Raw genomic sequence first — 18,545 nt, forward strand, 5'->3', positions numbered from 1 at the left:
TAAAGTCATAAAATAAGGTATTCTAAGTATATGAAGCAGTTATCCTCCACTTAAAAATAAGTTTTAAAAAGATATTTCATGTAGAACAATATTTTCGTTTTGCTCTATTATAAACTATTAATTTTCTTGTCTAGACTTCATTGTAAAGATTATTGTTTTGATGAGATCATTTAATATGTGCCTCAATTCTATAAACTAAAAGTTGGTTGTCATGCTTAATTAATCACAAGGATTCCAATAATACTCTTATCTTTCCAGATAGTTTCAGCAAATTCTGTTGATATCAGCAGGGCCTGTTGGGGAAGCATAAAGCTTACATTTCTAGGACTGCAGTCTTCCCATGACTTCCAACAGTAGTACTTGAGTGGACACCCTCTCACCTTATTTTTTCTGAAGTTCTCCCTCTATAACTCGGGTCTGAGATTCCAAGTAGTTAAAATTCAACATTTGCCACATGGAAAAAGGAGCTATGTGATAAGACCCCGATCTGAAATACGATGAATTATTAAACAGGTAGTTTGTTGGGTGATTGAAAATTACCTGGGAAAGAGTGCTTATCTCCTTGAGGCACGTCGAACACTGACGGAATTGAGCCAATTAGACTGACTGTCTCTTCAATGAGTTGTGACCTCTCGATGGTAATAGCTTATTATGATGATAAATGAACCCATCTCTTCAACTGAAGCCTGAGTACACACTTCAGCAGTTTCCCTGAATCATGAGGCCATTACCTCTCAACTTCAGATCGACAGCAGTGACAGCCCCGGGAGCAGACGGCATGCATGACTAGACACAGATGATTGTTTTATGCCTATGAATATATTTATACCTATTTCCAAAGAAACAGGACCTCCTTGCGCATTGTGTGTTCACACCTGAAATAGTTACTATGTGACGTCTCCTTTAACAGGAAGAAGGCGGCATCATAACTTCAGATAACTAGGTGCTTTTTTGTTTTTAGCTTTTGTTTCTTGTTTTCATTGTTTAAATTGCCAGTCTTGGTCTCCTGATGGAGTAAAATTTCAGCATAAAAAATATATTTTTTACAATAAATATGTTTGTAGTATACAGACAAGTTTTAAAATTAATTTAGTGTGATTAAATCTCACAATTTGTATTTGATGTGAATTGGGAAAACTACTCAGAGACTTCTTTTATTTGTAGAGAACTTTTGTAAAGATCTCTGTTTTTAAGAATTGCACAAGCATAAATACTTTAGTTTTTGTATTCCCACATCAAGGAAATGGCAGAAATTCTTTTTTTAAGTAGTTACTGAAATTTCATAATCAGTTTCCTTATTCTGCTATAGTAATATCTCTGGATTGAGAAGAATTAGAGGACAACAGGTTATTTGTTATGTTTATAAGAAAATACTGTCTTCTAATTCCTGTTAATTATTAGACAGATGTAAGTTGCCAACTTCTCAAATATAGACCTGAAAAAACCCTATTAATCAAGCAAAACTAAGTTAATGAAGTTACTGCAATAAGGGAAAACATCAACCACCTAGACGAAGTCCTAGTAGCATCTCAGAAGAAGAGAAAAGGTCAGAGGAGGACTGTCATTGTTGTTCAGTCGCTAAGTCATGGCCAACTCTTTGTGACCCCATCCACTGTAGTACGCCAGGCTCCTCTGTCCTCTACTACCTCCCAGAGTTTGCTCAAACTCATGTCCATTGACTCAGTAATGCTATCCAGCTATGTCATCCTCTGTCACCCCCTTCTCCTGGTCTCAATCTTTCCCAGCATCAGGGTCTTATCCAATAAGTTGGCTCTTTGCATCAGGTGGCCAAAGTACTGGAGCTTCAGCTTCAGCATCAGTCTTTCCGGTGAATATTCAAGGTTGATTACCTTTGGGACTGACTGGGTAGATCTACTCACAATTCAGGGGAGGAGGATACTCATGGGTTTTAGGGGAAAGGTTGGATGATTTCAAAACAAAGCTTGCATTGCAGGTAATTGGGCAGAATTTGTACCATAGCTTTGGATTTGTCACAAGAGTCTTGAAGTGTTGAAGAGCTTTTTGATAGTATATAAGTAAGCTAGTTGAGACAGGTAAGGTTTTTTCAGAGCTTGTTTGCAGAATTTTTAAAAATAAGAATAGGAAATTATACTCATGCCAAACCTTATCATAGTAATAGGGAATTATGTTGACTTTAGTTCTTACAGACAATAGCTATGGGATCACAGTAAAGTTACTTTGTTTTCTTGTGCCACTGTTTCCTCATGTTTAAAGTGGAGATAATACTAGTGCCCATTTCAACAGAATCATTTTGAGGATTTAATACATATACAGCACTTAAGATACTGCTTGATAAAAAAAATAAGCACTCAGTGTTAGCTATTATTTTTTAAATTTCTTTTTAATTGAAGAATGATTGCCTTACAATATTGTGTTGGTTTCTGCCATACATCAACATGAATCAGCCATAACTATTATTTTTAATTCCATCTGGGCCTATTTCGAGGTCAGACATAATTCTATTGAAATTTTAGAAAGGCTACCCATGAAGAAAGGGAAGGAAGGACGGAAAGAAAGAAGGGAAGAAGGAAGGAACAGAGCAGAAAAGGAGAATCTGTTCAAATGTATTTTATTTTTAGGATAATTTATAGGTTAGAAAATGACCATCTATGGGGACCTACTTCTTTTAGCCCAGCTCTATCAAGAAGTGATTTGATCTTTGAGGAAAATACGTTTTTGTTTTCCAGTTTTCTTCTGGGGCTGAGTTTGACATGATTATCAGCCTCAGTGTTCCTGAGATAAGTCCTTTATAATGAAATGGAACTGGAACTGAAAGAAACTTTGGCAGGCCATTGAAGGTCTCCAAGACTGTTTACTGCATTAAGCTTATTTTTACTTATCATCACAGGAGGAAAAAAGAGTAGAGGCATTGTTCTTATAGCAAACAGTTTAAAATTAAGATGTGATTTTTAAAATAAGAGTCAAAATGCTTTATTTTGCTTTTTCTTTCAAAACAAGTATAGAGATAAATTTTGATTATGTTAATGTCTAATCTTAATTCTGCTCTTGAGAAACTTGAAACTTTACACAGGAAACAACACAGCAATTTAATGGATCTCACTGTCTAGTAAATTTTTGGAGGATGAAGGATAGAATGTGTTTGGAAGAAGAAATAACTTTTTATTGTGCCAAACACATGAACTTTGTGCTCGGTGAAAGATATTTAGACTAAAGAAAATATAAACTATGCTGGGAATGAACCCCATGACCACTTGATCCTGTAAGATTTAGCAGGGATTGGGTTTGTTTGCATGTCACTGACTTATGTGGTGCAATAATTTTACTTAAAAGAGACAAGCCAGGTTAAGCAGTTCAGCAAAACCATTTAGATCAGCCCTTTATTTATTTATTTTTATTTTCATTTTTTAATTTTTTTAAATTTTTATTTTTACTTTATTTTACTTTACAATACTGTATTGGTTTAAAATCTATTTAGATAGAGTTACAGCAGTCTCTCAAGTGTGGCACTCAGACCCACATCAGAGTCATCTGGAGTCTTTATTGAAAATGGATATTTTTGGCCTCTATCTTGGATTCACTCAGTCAGGAGATCTGGGGGAAATATGTGGAAATCTACATTTTTAAGCAACCTCCCCCAAGTGATTGTTTACTCGTAAAATTTTGAGTCACTCTTGTGTGATTATTTTTTTAAATTACCAATGATCAAATAGGTATCCTTAGATGGTTCCTGAGGCTAAAACTTTCCAAAGCTTAAAAAAATAATTAAAAATTAAAAATTCCCACAGCATGTTTTAATCTGAATTTCAAAGTTGACTTTTCTACCCGATAGTAATAGTCTTGCCTTTGCCAAGGAACCCTCAAATAATATGTTGTTAGCTACCACAAACTGTGTAAATCCAAATCTATGTATCTATCTCATTACAAACAGATACACACACACACACACACACACACACACACACACACTCTCACACACACACACTCTCACACACACCCCATACACAAAAACACATATTCTCATGGGAAGAAAATGAATCTTAGAAAGAAGCTGTTTTTTTAATGGAAAGTCTAAAATGCACTGCCATTGCTATCTGGAATGATTAAATTCAGCAAGATGAGAATATAACTTGGGGATTAGGGACAGTTTCAGATTCTAGCAAAGTTTCTATTTCTTCCTTAATGTGTATGAACAGTTTTGCTATTTGAACTCACCGACTCAATGGACATGGGTTTGAGTAAACCTCAGGTGTTGGCGATGAACGGGGGGGGGGGGCCTGGTGTGCTGCAGTCCATGGAGTTGCAAAGAGCTGGACACGACTGAGCGACTGAACTGGAACTCAAGCAAGATCCTCAACTTCATTGTGTTTAAAATTTATGTTAGTGAAGTTCGGAGGCGATTATAATTGTAGTAAAAGAACCTGTTTTACAAGCAAAATCTTTATTAGAACACACAAAATCAAGAAAAATCATTCAAGTGGGTGACAGGGCTGGTGCTGTTTACCAGGGGAGACAAGAATGGTGCTGGTTACGATGACTAGCAGGGTGGGTTCTGGTTATACTGGATGACAAGGACAGGAGCTCTGTGTGCTTTGTTTTTCATAGCCTTTGTAGTTTCCCCAAGAAACACCAAAGTTTTGGAAAAAACCTAGCATGAATACAAAGAGACCAAATGAATGAGGAAGTCTCTTACAGATTTAAAAATTTTATGATTTAACACCAAACAGAATCATACAATCAGCTGACTACTAACAATGAAATAATAACTGTGCAAAGTATGGTAAAGAGGCTACTTGATACCAATTGAAAAAATAAATGTTTCTCAGCCGAGCTATTGTCCATATCCAGATACCTTGATGATACATATGCCCAGTCATAGAAAACGTGGGACGTTATCACAGCAAAGCAACTAAAATGATTTAAGACACTGAATAGTCAGTGTTGAGCCCACATCATTTCTTACTTAAATTACAGGAAAAGTCATTTAATGTTCTGCCTCCAGCCTCTGCACTCTAATACTTTATTCACATACCTAATGAAAGAAGATCTTTATAAAACTCAAATTTTATTGCCTTGGCACCCCATTGAAAAACCCTCTGTCTTAAGAATATGAGAGTCTCTGAGACCATTCTGGACTTGTACTCAGGAAGGAACTCCGTGGACATTCAAATGTCCATATGTATTCCACGCTCCCTCAGACTTTCATGTCTCAGTTTCCTTTTGTCTGAGATTCTCTTGTACCAGTTTGTTGAGTGACTAACTTGTGTTCATCCTTCAAAACGCAGTTCAAGTACTGACTTCTATAGGAAACTTTTCTGACCCCATCTCCCAGAACAGGCTGAATTAGGCCTTCCTCTGTGCACTTCCCCTGAGACTTCCCACCACCCAGCATTCAGAAATCTCCTCCCCCTAAACTGTGAATTCCTGGGTGCAACTGGATTCTGTTCACCTTTGTACTTCTAGGACATTGCTTAAAGTTGTTTAGGAGCTTAATAATCCCCTGTCAAATAAATAAATAGATGCTCTGTGTGAATTATTATTTCTGTTTCTATAGAAGATGAGTGAGAGGAAATATATGTGGAATTGTCCTAAATTTTAAAAAAAAATTTTTTTTGAAACCATAGAAAAAAGAACTTGGTTGGAGCTTCTTTGGAAGTTCCTGCTGGATTTTATAAATATTAAAAAAAAAATAATTCTGGGATCATTTAAGGCCACATCCATTCAGAGCCAGGCAGATGACCTAAATCATCTGCCAAATTCTTTTCTAGCCCTCAGATTTTATGAGTCTGAGCAGCATTGTTTGAGTAAAAATCTTGTTCTCTGCGAATCAGGAGGAAGTTATAATGTTGTGAATGTTTACAGAGAAACAAAGAATTTCAGAACTGGAAATCATTTGAGCCATATTCTGTCAATGGTTTTTGCACTGTGTTCTGTGTGGTCTTCCTCTGCTGGGACAGGAGGCAGGATGGAGCAGGCAGGGAGCCCCCTTCCCTCTTTTACCAGGGTGTCTTTATCTGCTTTGCATGCTGAGAGTACATGGAATGGGATGGGGAAGACAAGACTGTGAGAGTTTAAGTCACATGAACAAAGATATACAGCTTCTCCAGAGACCAGGCTGACATTAGAGTTTTGATTCCCTGACTTTCCCTGCAGATCTCTTTCCATTTTTCTATGCAGCACATGGTTAAATAAGAGCAGGTTATTTACTTTACGGTCAAGGTTAGTTAAAATCATGACATTGTTTCGAAACATCAGTTTAGAGTTCATGCCATCAAATTAAGTTTGTTAACTAAGTTTAATTTACTTTCACTTACAAAGCAGCTGTCTTTCAAGATAAAAAAAAATTAACAGATACAATAATATTTGGTCAGCTTTTAATTTATATGTTTGACTTGGTACTGTTTAGTCTGCTGGATTCCAGAACTTTTGGAGAGAGGTGTATACATTTAAAAGCATCTTAAATGCTTCTTATGATGTTCTAGGTCTGCCTGTCTTTCTTTTCACTTAAGCAGACTTGGCATTGCTTTGGAAGCACATATTTTACAATACACATGTTATTTTCATAATCTATATATTTTTAGGAGAAAGTAGCAAATACGAAACAGGCCATTTCCTTCTTTATTGTCTCCGTAGTTTTCTCTTTCAGGGTGTTATGTAGTTGGAATCATAAGTATATAGTCTTTCCTGGTGGGTTTATTTCAGGTAATAGAATGCATTTAAGATTTATTCATGTCTTTTGATAAATTGGTGGTTCATTGCTTTTTAGCACTGAGAGATATTCTATTGGGGGCATATACTGCAGTTTAGTTATCCATTCACCTGTATCTTTGTTGTTTCTCTGCATGTTCAGTTGCTCAGTTGTGTCCAACTCTTTGCAACCCCATAGACTGTAGCCCACCAGCCTCCTCTGTCCATAGAGTTTTCCAGGCAAGAGTACTGGTGAAAGTAAAGTGAAGCTGCTCAGTCGTGTCCGACTCTTTGCGACCCCACGGACTGTAGCCTACCAGGCTCCTCTGTCCATGGGATTTTCCAGGCAATAGTACTGGAGTGGATTGCCATTTCCTTCTCCAGGGGATCCTCCCGACCCAGGAACTGAACCCAGGTCTCCCACATTGTTGCTATTTCCTACTCCATGGTTGGGCTCCCCTTGTAGCTCAGTCGGTAAAGAATCTGCCTGCAGTGCAGGAGACCCGGGTTCGATCCCTGGATTGGGAAGATCCCCTGGAGAAGGAAATGGCAACCCACTCGAGTATCCTTGCCTGGAAAATCTCATGGACAGAGGAACCTGGTGGATTGCAGTCCATGGGGTCGCAAAGAGTCGGGCACGACTGAGCAACAAACACACAACACACTCCATGGTTGTTTCTGAGTTTAGGCAAAAATGAATAAAGCTGCTACAGACATTCATAGGTAGGTCTTCCTGTGGCTTAAGTTTTCAACCTCTTTAGGTTATGGTTAGAGAATGTTTAGTTGTATAAGTAACTGCCAGTGTCTTTTCAATGTAGTTGTATCATTTTGCATTCCCACCAACAATGAATGAGTGTTCCTGTTACTCGACATCGTTGCCAGTATTTGGTATTGTCAGGTTGTGCATGTTAGATATCCTAACAGATGTGGTGTTGTTTAGTTACTAAGTTGTGTCCAGTTCTTTGGAAACCCCATGGACTGTGGCCCACCAGGCTCTGCTGTCCATGGGATTTCTCAGACAAGAACACTGGAGTGGTAATAGGTGTATAGCGGCGTCTCACTTTTTAAAATTCATGATTCTCTAATGATGTATGATGCTGAGCATCATTTTGTTTCTTTGCGATCAGTATTAAATCTCTGGTGAGTCGTCTGTTTATTTTTGACCATTTTTAAAGCTGGATTGTTGATTTTTTTATTGTTAAGGTTTAAATAGTCTTTGTATGTTTTGTAGATAAGTTCTCTATTGGATTCATCTTTTGAAAATATTTTGTCTCAAACTGTGACTGTTCTCTCATTCTCTTGACAGTGTCTTTTGCAGAGCAGATCATTTTTCATTTTAGTAAGTCCAAGTTATTAGTTTTTCTTCCATACTTTTGATACTATATCTAAAAACTCATTACCAAATTCAGATTATCTACAGTTTCTCATATGTTATCTTCCAGGAATTAAAGACGGAATAAAGCCCCAAGGGATTATTCAAATTAGAGATTTTTATTCCCAACAGAGTCATAAAGAATTGTGTACAGTATACTAGCTGCAAATATAACCCAATTTCAAAGCTTCTGATTTAGACCACTCCCTCATAACCATAAGTCTTTTTGTTTTCATCAGTAAGAAGTAACTGGAAATACTAGTAAGAAGTAATTGGAAGTACTACTTTGCCATCCCATGCCACAATGCTGTATTTCTGGAGAATGCTAGGATACCCAGCTCGTATATACTTCTCAAGGCTATGTAGCATTGGATTGGCTAAAGAAGTTTGCTTGGGGTTTTTTCTGTAAGATGGTATGGGAAAACCTGAACAAACTTTTTGAGCAACCCAATATAAAATCAAAAACAATGGAGGCAAACAGACATGATTTTGTTTTTTAAACTTAACATTCACTAGCTGCGAGATTTTGGAAAAAATTCTTTCACTTCATGTGCTTCATTACTTTAGTTATAAAATGGAGATTGCAAATGCCACCTCATCGAATTAAGATGATTTCATTTAAGAATGCATAAAACATCTGGTATGTAATAGGAACTGGATTATTATTTACCCCTTTGGTTTTCCTTGATAGTCCCATAAAAAATTACTTGATTCAATATGCAAACATATGATAGATTCTAGTTGAGTAACTGAATCTGGGGGAAGAAGTTTACCACTTATTTTTCTCTTTCCATTTTAAAAAGTATCTGTAGAAGAAATAGGATCAGTGACTACTAAGAAATTGCTTCCTACTGATTCAATATGAACAGGGACAGTACTGGTTGTCTGTGCCCTACTGTGCAGGCAAAAATGAGCTTACTAAATGACAAAAATCATGAGTTAGAAAGCAAATTCTGTTTTACAAATGATGGTTAGCTACAGATCAGCTAGGAAATGCAGTCTCTGGTTATACAACTATGGTAACCTATAGCTACAGTCTAGGAATTAACACCATTGTAGAATGGAAACTTTATTGTTTATATTTTATGAAAATGGTTCTTCTTTGTGAATTTGAGGATAGGAAAATATCCTTTAGGGCAATACATGCCTTTCATATTTTAGGGCTGCCTAGAGCATATTCTGGCACATTATATAAATATTAAGTAATTCCTATAGTTACAATGATGTTCCTTGAAATGAGGAGGGAGACACATGATTACCTAAATAGACTTGAGGTAGCTCTGCAATAAGTAGTCTTTTGCTTTTCTAGAATGTGTAATGAATAATGCTGTGTTACAAGTAGGTATTAATTGATGGCTGAAATACAAAAGACATTTTCTTGGGATTATATAATTATATTACCACGACAGGTATTTATCATGATAAATGCCGGTTAGTATTGAATCATGGAGGGATATGGGAGATCCATTTTCCTTCTTAATGGAAGTTATTATTATATTTTATTAATATAATATTAATAAAACTTAAAATTATTAAGCCTTATTGACTTAATAAATAATAAAATAACATTAATATAAAGTACCATTCTTAATATTATATTTATTATGCATGATTTTTGTTGCAAAATTATAAAAACTTTAAAGTTATTGAGAATACTTGAGATAAATTGTAATTATTGGAAACACATACTGTATCCTAAACATGGGTTAAGGCCTTTGTTTTGAAATTAGATTTTGGATCAGGAAAATCAGCTGTATAATTATGCTTAAAATGCAGATAAATACAAAAGGTGTGTTTTGAATACAAAATACATGTTTTTAGAATCTTAATAAGTTACTTCTTTTCATATATAAGTCCCAATATCTGGCTTTTGTACTCAGTTTATGTCTATTAGGCTTGTAATAATGTTAGTTATGTGAATGCATGTGAATATCAAATCATTGGATCAGTTTTAGAAATCTTTTCAGCAATCTAATCTTGGAATTTATTTCAGCCTTCCCTTTAAACTAGAGCAAAAAAACTACCTTCAAGACCACCATAGTAATATGGAGAAATATACCTTAGTTTACCTCAACAATTTTTTTCCTATAAATGTTTCCATTGGATTTTCCATGGAGTTCATCAGTTACTAACTTGTAAATAAATTCAAATCTTTCCTCTTTTAAAATACTTTGTTCATATTAAAACATGAAATGTTTCTTAAGAGTGTTAAAAGATCTGGTTGGCACCCTTTTGAATATTTTTCATAGAGAAAAAATAGAAGACAAGTTTAAACAAATGTCAGAATTTCTGAAAACTCCAGGATGTAATCTATTCTAGACTGTCATTCACAAAAACAGCTTCTTATTTATGGGCTTTGGGCAGTTCAGCCTCTATAACTTGAAGAATTAGTTCCAAGCTCAGATATAAAGAAATCTTGTCACATTTTGCAAAATGTTTCTAAAAGTCCCTTGAGAAAAATAAACTTGGACCAGTAACCAGTAGTTTGTGTTCCAGAAAATTCTGTGTAAACCTAATAAAGTCAAGAAGTGTCTTTCTCTCTTCTTAGAAATGTGCAGAGCAGAAGATAATTGTCACTTGTATGCCAATCACAATTCTAATACCAAAAGCTCTTGGGTCACATCACCAAAATTCACCAAAATTCATAGTCTCCTCCCCCATATTAGAAACATCAATTTTTTTTTTGCCATAGAGTTCACAACATAGTTTCATGTAAGTGCAAAAACTATGAGTGATGAATCAAGGCTTAAACCACTGAAGTGTACAGTGTAAACTACATTAAGACAGATAATATCACCAAATTCATTACTGCAGATGACATTAAAAACAGTCTTGCTATTACCACAGATGGCATGGCAATGAACCTTTAATATATCAAAAATATAAGTGCACTCATATGATTGATAGTATGACATTCTAATTGAAATGTCTTACTGTATCATGAAAACATAGCATTTGTATGATGTTTTCCCTCCTCTCAGTTTTAAACTTCTTCAAGGGAGGAGCAGTATTTTATTCATCTTAAAGTGACTCTCTTCAGGCTGCCTTAAAGCTAAAGCCATGTGTGTGTGTTCAGTCTCCTCAGTCATGTCCAGCTCTTTCCAACCCCATTGACTGTAGCCTGCCGGGCTCCTCTTTCCATGGGGTTCTCCAGGCAAGAATGCTGGAATGGGTTACCATTTCCTACCCCAATTCAGCACTGTTAACTGTATTCAATTGAACTGAATAAATCTGAGTTAAAGTTGCTTGATATATATTTAACATACTAGTGCAAATTTTAAAGCATTTCTTAGAAACTGGCTAAAGGATATTGAGTTGTTAAAATTCTAGGGGAAAAAAACTGATTAGATGTGAACTACCTTCACATTATAAAATAGGTTGCAAGTTAAAATAATGATTTTTCAATCTTTCAGTAACATTTATTAAATGCCTATTACAATTCTGTACTTTTTGAAAATTTATCATGATGAAGAGATCCTTGCCATTATAAAATTGTCATCTAGCCACAGATAAAATAAATGAGAGAATTACAGTGATTCAACTACAGAACCATTTAAATTGAAGAAAAGATGAATTTATACTTTTAAATATCTTAGTGTTCATTTTTGAATTTTATGTTGAATAAAATAATATGGAAATATAATGTTTTCATTTATAGATGCTTGTTTAGATAATATTTAAAATTAATCATTTAAATTAAACAGCAGTGTCATTTATTATTAAATATTTATGTATAAGGCCCTAAACTGATATATATGTTAATAGTGACATAGTCATTAAAGTACTTGTGTATAGTAGAGATTTGTCAATTATTCCTTCAAGCATTTTTGGCAGTTTGCTAGTTTTCATGAATTAGGTTAAAAAGAATGCCCTAAATGTAATGGCTTAAAGCTTGTCAAAATATATGGGTAAAAAAGTCACTGTAAATCAGTAGCCTTCAAGAACTTAGGAGGTGTTTAATGAATAGATGTTTATGTAGGAGGAACATTAGGACTTATATATTCATATTTTATTTAATAATTAAGAAAAAATAAAGGCTTTTCTAACATTCAGTGTATGAATTGACACTAGCCCATATACTTGGCTGGGTACCCTGCTCAAGATGTTCTGAGAGAAAAATTAGCATTTAAGGTCAGAGGATTTATAGTGGTAAAGCAACTTGTTCATTAACTGACATATTGTTGTGCTGTGCTTAGTCGCTCAGTTGTGTCCACTCTGCACCCCCACGGACTGTAGCCCACCAGGCTCCCCGGTTGGGGATTCTCCAGGCGAGAATACTGGAGTGAATTGCCATGGCCTCCTCTACAGCATCCTCCTAGCCCAGGGATCAAACCCAGGTCTCACACAGTGCAGGCGGATTCTTTACTGTCTAAGCCAGAAGGGAAGCTCAAGAATACTGGAGTGGGTAGCCTATTCCTTCTCCAGGGAATATTCCTGATCCAGTAATTGAACCGGGGTCTCCTGCATTGCAGGCAGATTCTTTACCAGCTAAACTACCAGGGAAGCTCAACTGACATGAAATATTATACTTTAATTTTACTCAGCTAAGCTGTTTTACGAGTTATATTACCTAGCTTTTTAACTAATATAAACTCACCAAAAAAATGCATGAGTGTACTATATCCCTCAAAAGAGTTACAGAGAAGATAGTATTGACAATGCACACAGAAAAAGAAGAATAAGAAAATATTAATGTTTACAATTACTTTATGTAAGAGCTTTTCACAATCATTAAATAAAGTGGAAGTAAAGTGGAAGTAAAGTGAAAGTGAAAGTGAAGTCGTGTCCAACTCTTTGCGACCCCATGGACTGTAGCCTACCAGCCTCCTCCCTCCATGGGATTCTCCAGGCAAGAGCACTGGAGTGGTTGCCATTTCCTTCTCCAGGGGATCTTCCTGAACTCAGGAATCGAACCCGGCTTTCCTGCATTCCAGGCAGACGCTTTAACCTCTGAGCCACCGGGACCTAGGCTCGGGTAGAGTCAACATCAAACATGGAAAATAGTTGATCAATGAGTAAGAAATTGCTTTTTCAAAATCAGCTGCTGTTATAGAGAAACAATTTTGAAAACAGTTGTCCAGAAATTTTATCTTTTTCTGGTTCAAATTCATGATACCCTACAATGATAGCCTAAATATTTTAAAGTAGTATTTTTTTCTCATGCTTTTAAACCCTTATCTTTGTTCTTACATAAATATACAATATGCCATAGCATATTATTTAAAATATAAATAATATATTCAACGAGTATATAGATACATGTGAGCATGTATGTACACATCTCTCTGTATATTTGTTGTTCAGTCACTAAGTCATGTCTGACTATTTTCGATCCCATGGGCTGCAGCATGCCAGGCTTCCATGTCCTTCACTGTCTCCCAGAGTTTGCTCAAATTCATGTCCATTGAGTCAGTGATGCCATCCAACCACCTCATCCACTATCATCCTGTTCTCCTTTTGCCTCAATCTTTCTCAGCATCAGGGTCTTTTCCATTGAGTCAGCTCTTCACATCAGGTGGCCAAACTATTGGAGCTTCACCTTCAGCATCAGTCCTTCCAATGAATATTCAGGGTTAGTTTCCTTTAGGATTGACAGGTTCAGCAAACTGAACTCTTCTTTTTAATATGCTGTCTAGGTTTGTCATAGCTTTTCTTCCTAGGAGCAAGTGTCTTTTAATTTCATGATTGTAGTCACCGTCAGCAGTGATTTTAGAGCCCATGAAAGTAAAATCTGTCACTGTTGACACTTTCCCCCCAGCTATTTGCCATGAAGTGATGGGACTATACCACTTCTTGGTGATGATCATTTCTTGCCATGATCTTGGTTTTTTGAATGTTGAGTTTTAATCCAGTTCTTTCATTCTCCTCTTTCTCCTTCATCAAGTGGTACTTTAGTTCCTCTTCGCTTTTTGCCATAAGAGTGGTGTCATCTGCATATCTGAGGTTATTGATGTTTCTCCTGACAATCTTGATTCCAACTTGTGCTTCATCCAGCCCAGCATTTCTCATGATGTACTCTGCATATAAGTTAAATAAGCAGGGTGACATTATACAGTCTTGACGTACTCCTTTCCCATTTTGTAATCAGTCCATTGTCCTATGTCCAGTTTTAACTGTTGCTTCTTAACCTGCATACAGATTTCTCAGGTCAGGTCAGGTGGTCTGGTATTCCCATCTCTTGAAGAATATTCCACAGTTTGTTGTGATCCACACAACAGTGTAGTCAGTGAAGCAGAAGTAGATGTTTTTCCAGAATTCTTTGCTTTTTCTATGATCCAACGGATATTGGCCGTTTGATCTCTATTCCTCTGCCTTTTCTAAATCCAGCATTTACATCCAAAATTTCTTAGTTCATGTACTATTGAAGCCTAGCTTGAAGGATTTTAGCATTAGCTTGCTAGCATGTGAAATGTGCTCAATTGTACAGTAGTTTGAATATTCTTTGGCATTGTCTTCCTTTGGGACTGGAATGAAAACTAACTTTTTCTAGTCCCATAACCATTGTTGAGTTTTCCAAATTTGCTGGTGTTTTGAGTGCAGCACTTTAACAGCATCAGCTGGAATTCCATCACCTCCACTAACTTTGTATTAATGCTTCCTATTTCACTTTCATGCATTGGAGAAGGAAATGGCAACCCACTCCAGTATTCTTGCCTGGAGAATCCCAGGGATGGGGGAGCCTGGTGGGCTGTCGTCTATGGGGTCACACAGAGTCAGACACGACTGTAGTGACTTAGCAGCAGCAGCAGCAAGGAAGGCCCACTTGACTTCACACTTGAGGATGTCTGGTTCTAGGTTAGTGACCACACCATTATCTGGGTCATTAAGACCTTTTTTGTATAGTTCTCCTATGTATACTTGCCACCTCTTCTTAATCTCTTCTGCTTCTGTTAGGTCCTTGCCCTTTTTGTCCTTTATTATGCCCATCTTTGCGTGAAATGTTCCCTACATATCTCCAATTTTCTTAAAGAGATCTCTAATCTTTCCCATTCTGTTGTTTTCCTCTATTTCTTTGCATTGTTCACTTAAGAAGGTTTTCTTATCTCTCTTGCTATTCTCTGGAGCTCTGAATTCAGTTGGGTATATCGTTCCCTTTCTCCTTTGTTTTTCATGTTTCTTATTTTCTCAACTATTTGTAAGGCCTCCTCAGACAACCATTTTGCCTTCTTGCATTTCTTTTTCTTAGTGAATGTGGTTTTTGTTCTGGAGGCTATGGACAAAAACCACAACCACAGAATGCTGACCAAAATGATCACATGGATCATAGCCTGTGTAACTCAGTGAAGCTATGGACCACATTTTGTCAGAACTCTCCACCATGACATGTCCATCTTGGGTGTCCCTGATCATCAGAGCTGTATGTATATGTGTACTCTCATATATATGTGTATGTGTGATGTGCTCAGTGGTGTCCAACTCTTTGAGACCCTATGGACTGTAGCCCACCATGCTCCTTTGTCCATGGAATTTTCCAGGCAAAAATATTGGAGTGAGTTTCCATGTCCTCTTCCAGAGAACTTTCCTATTCAAGTCCATGTCTCTTGAGTCTCCTGCATTGGCATGCAGATTCTTTACCACTATGCCTGGGAAGCCCATATATGTGTATATAAATGCTAAAAAAGCATTTTTGTTGATAAAACTGTAAAACCAGTTCTGGCAACTCCCTACTGTCGGTAACTGCATAGTGCAGTAAATCCAGCCCTAAGAAAAATCTATGGAATAGATCAAGCATATCTTCCATGTACAATTAATACCCTTCCATCTGTGGCCTTCATTCTTCAGATGATTATCTTGGATTCTTCTATTCATCTTTCTGTTGATGGGTGGGGCTGTGTTCCCTCCCTTTTATTTGACCTGAGGCCGAACTATGGTGGAGGTAATGAAGATAATGGTGACCTCCTTCAAAAGGTCCCAGGCACAAACCTCTGCATTCAGTGCCCCCAACCCTGCAGCAGGCCACTGCCAAAAAAGACCCAGTCTCCCCCTCAGTCAGTCTCTCCCATCAGGAAGCTTCCATAAGCCTCTTATCCTTCTCCATCAGAAGGCAAACAGAATGAAAACCACAGTCACAGAAAACTAACCAATCTGATCACATGGACCACAGCCTTGTCTAACTCCATGAAACTATGAGCCATGCCCTGTAGGGCCAACCAAGATGAACAGGTCATGATAAAACATGATCCACTTGAGAAGGGAATGGCAGACGACTTCAGTATTCTTGCCTTGAGAACTCCATGAACAGTATGAAAAGGTAAAAAGATTAGGACACTGAAAGATGAACTCTTTAGGTCAGTAGGTGTCCAGTATGCTACTGGAGATCAGTGGAGAAATAACTCCAGAAAGAATGAAGATACGAAGCCAAAGCAATAACAACACCCAGTAGTGGATGTGATGTGATGGAAGTAAACTCTGATGCTGTAAAGAGCAGTATTGCATAGGAACCTGGAATGTTAGGTCCATGAATCAAGGCAAACTGGAAGTGGTCAAACAGGAGATGGCAAGAGTGAACATCGAGATTTTAGGAATCAGCAAACTAAAATAGACTAGAATGGGTGAATTTAACTCACATGACTATTATATCTACTACTGTGGGCAAGAATCCCTTAGAAGAAATGGAGGAGCGCTCATAGTCAACAAAAGAATCTGAAATGCAGTACTCGGCTGCAATCTCTAAACAACACAATGATCTCTGTTCATTTCCAAGGCAAATCATTCAATATCACGATAATTTAAGTCTATGCCCTGACCAATAATGCTGAAGAAGCTGAAAGTGTAAAGATCTAGGTGTTCAAAATAGACACTTAAGAGAATTATCATTGCAAATTACTATCTGATGACCAATGTATGTATTCCTTTATCAGGAACTTTCTAATCTCTCAGCAGTGAATACAACAGATAAAACTCTGCCATCCTGTAGCTTGAAAATGAAAGTTGCTCAGTTGTGTCCAACTCTTTGCAACCCCATGCACCATACAGTCCATGGAATTCTCCAGGCCAGAATACTGGAGTGGGTAGCCTTTCCTTTCTCCAGGGGATCTTCCAAACCCAGGGATGGAACCCAGGTCTCCCACATTGCAGGCAGATTCTTTACTAGAAAGCCAACCCCCCCAAAAAAAGACAAAATTGATTAAGTACATAAACAATATGTTAGGAAATTATAAATGTTGAAGAGAAAAATAGAGCGAGGAAGGGGTAGGAAGAGCAATGGTAGGTATAGATGGTGGTATAATTTTAGATAGAATATTTAGTCAAAGAACTGAAGATGATACAGGAGCGAGCTATGTGGATATCTTGGGAAAGACCAAAGATATCTTGGTCTTAGGAAAAGAGAAAAGCAATTGCAAATGCCCTAAAATATGACTAAGTCTAGAATGTTAAAACATATACAGAATGGGGTGAGTAAGAGTGAATATAAAAGTAGATGGGGATAAGGATACTATTGCAGGGCTTTAGGTCATTATAATGTCTTTGAATTTTTCTCACAATGAAGTGGGAAGCCATTGGAGTGCTTTAAACACTAAAGTGTAATTGTCTGATGTATCTTTCAATGTGATTGTTGAAGGGTCAATGTGATTGTTACACTGAAAACAGAATGAAAAGGACAAGGACAGAAATAGGGAGACCAGAGGCTTTGCAATCAGTGTGTCAGTAGATATGATGGCCTGGACCAGAGTGGTAGCAATGGAGTAATGAAGAGTAATTTGATTCATTTGATTATGGATACCTTTTGAAGGTAAAGCCAAAAAGATATGCTGGCAGTTTATTTATGGAACATTTTAGAAAAAGGGAATTGAGAGTGACTTCAAAGTTATGAGTCTGAACAGTTGAAAGAATAAAGTTACCATTTATTTCAGTGAGGAAGATTACTAGCTCAGTCTAGTTTGTCCTTTTAAGTTAGAAAAGCATTTTAGATATCCAAGGAGAAATGTTAAGGTGATAATTGTCATACATATCAGAAGTTCAGTGTGCGTGTTTGTATGTAGGGAAGGGAGGGCATCTGGACTTAATTTTTAAAATGTTTTAATCTTCTGTATAGATGTTATTTAAGCCCGGAAACTAGATATGATAACAAAGAAGATGAGAAAAGAGAGGTAAGAGAAAAGGGCTGAGGACTGAGCCTTGGGCACCCCAAAACATAAATGTTAGTAAAGTGAAGTGAAGTGAAGTTTGACCCCATGAACTGGGGCTTGCCAGACTCTTCAGTCCACGGGATTCTCCAAGAAAAAATACTGGAGCCAGTTGTCATTTCATTCTCCAGGAGATCTTCCCAACCCAGGGATTGAACCCAGGGATTGAACCCAGGTCTCCTGCATTGTAGGCAGACTCTTTACCATCTGAGCCACCAGGGAAGCTCTAGTAAAGTGAGGAGAAACCAAAAAAAAATTTAAAAAGCCAACTGAGTTAATTAAGAGTGCACAACTCTATCAAATACTACTGATGGGTCAAATAAGGTACAGAATGAGAATTAACCATTGGATTTAGTAATGGGTGCTACTGGTGATCTTGG

General features: G+C 37.0%; 1 protein-coding gene across 3 annotated transcripts in view; it reads left to right on the top strand.

Moving 5' to 3' along the window:
- LAMA2 (laminin subunit alpha 2) overlaps positions 1–18,545 on the top strand; it is a 681,429-nt gene that overhangs the window by 315,003 nt on the left and 347,881 nt on the right. The window lies entirely within an intron of this gene.

This window comes from Ovis canadensis, chromosome 8 (assembly GCF_042477335.2).
Source record: "Ovis canadensis isolate MfBH-ARS-UI-01 breed Bighorn chromosome 8, ARS-UI_OviCan_v2, whole genome shotgun sequence".
Lineage (NCBI taxonomy): Eukaryota > Metazoa > Chordata > Mammalia > Artiodactyla > Bovidae > Ovis > Ovis canadensis.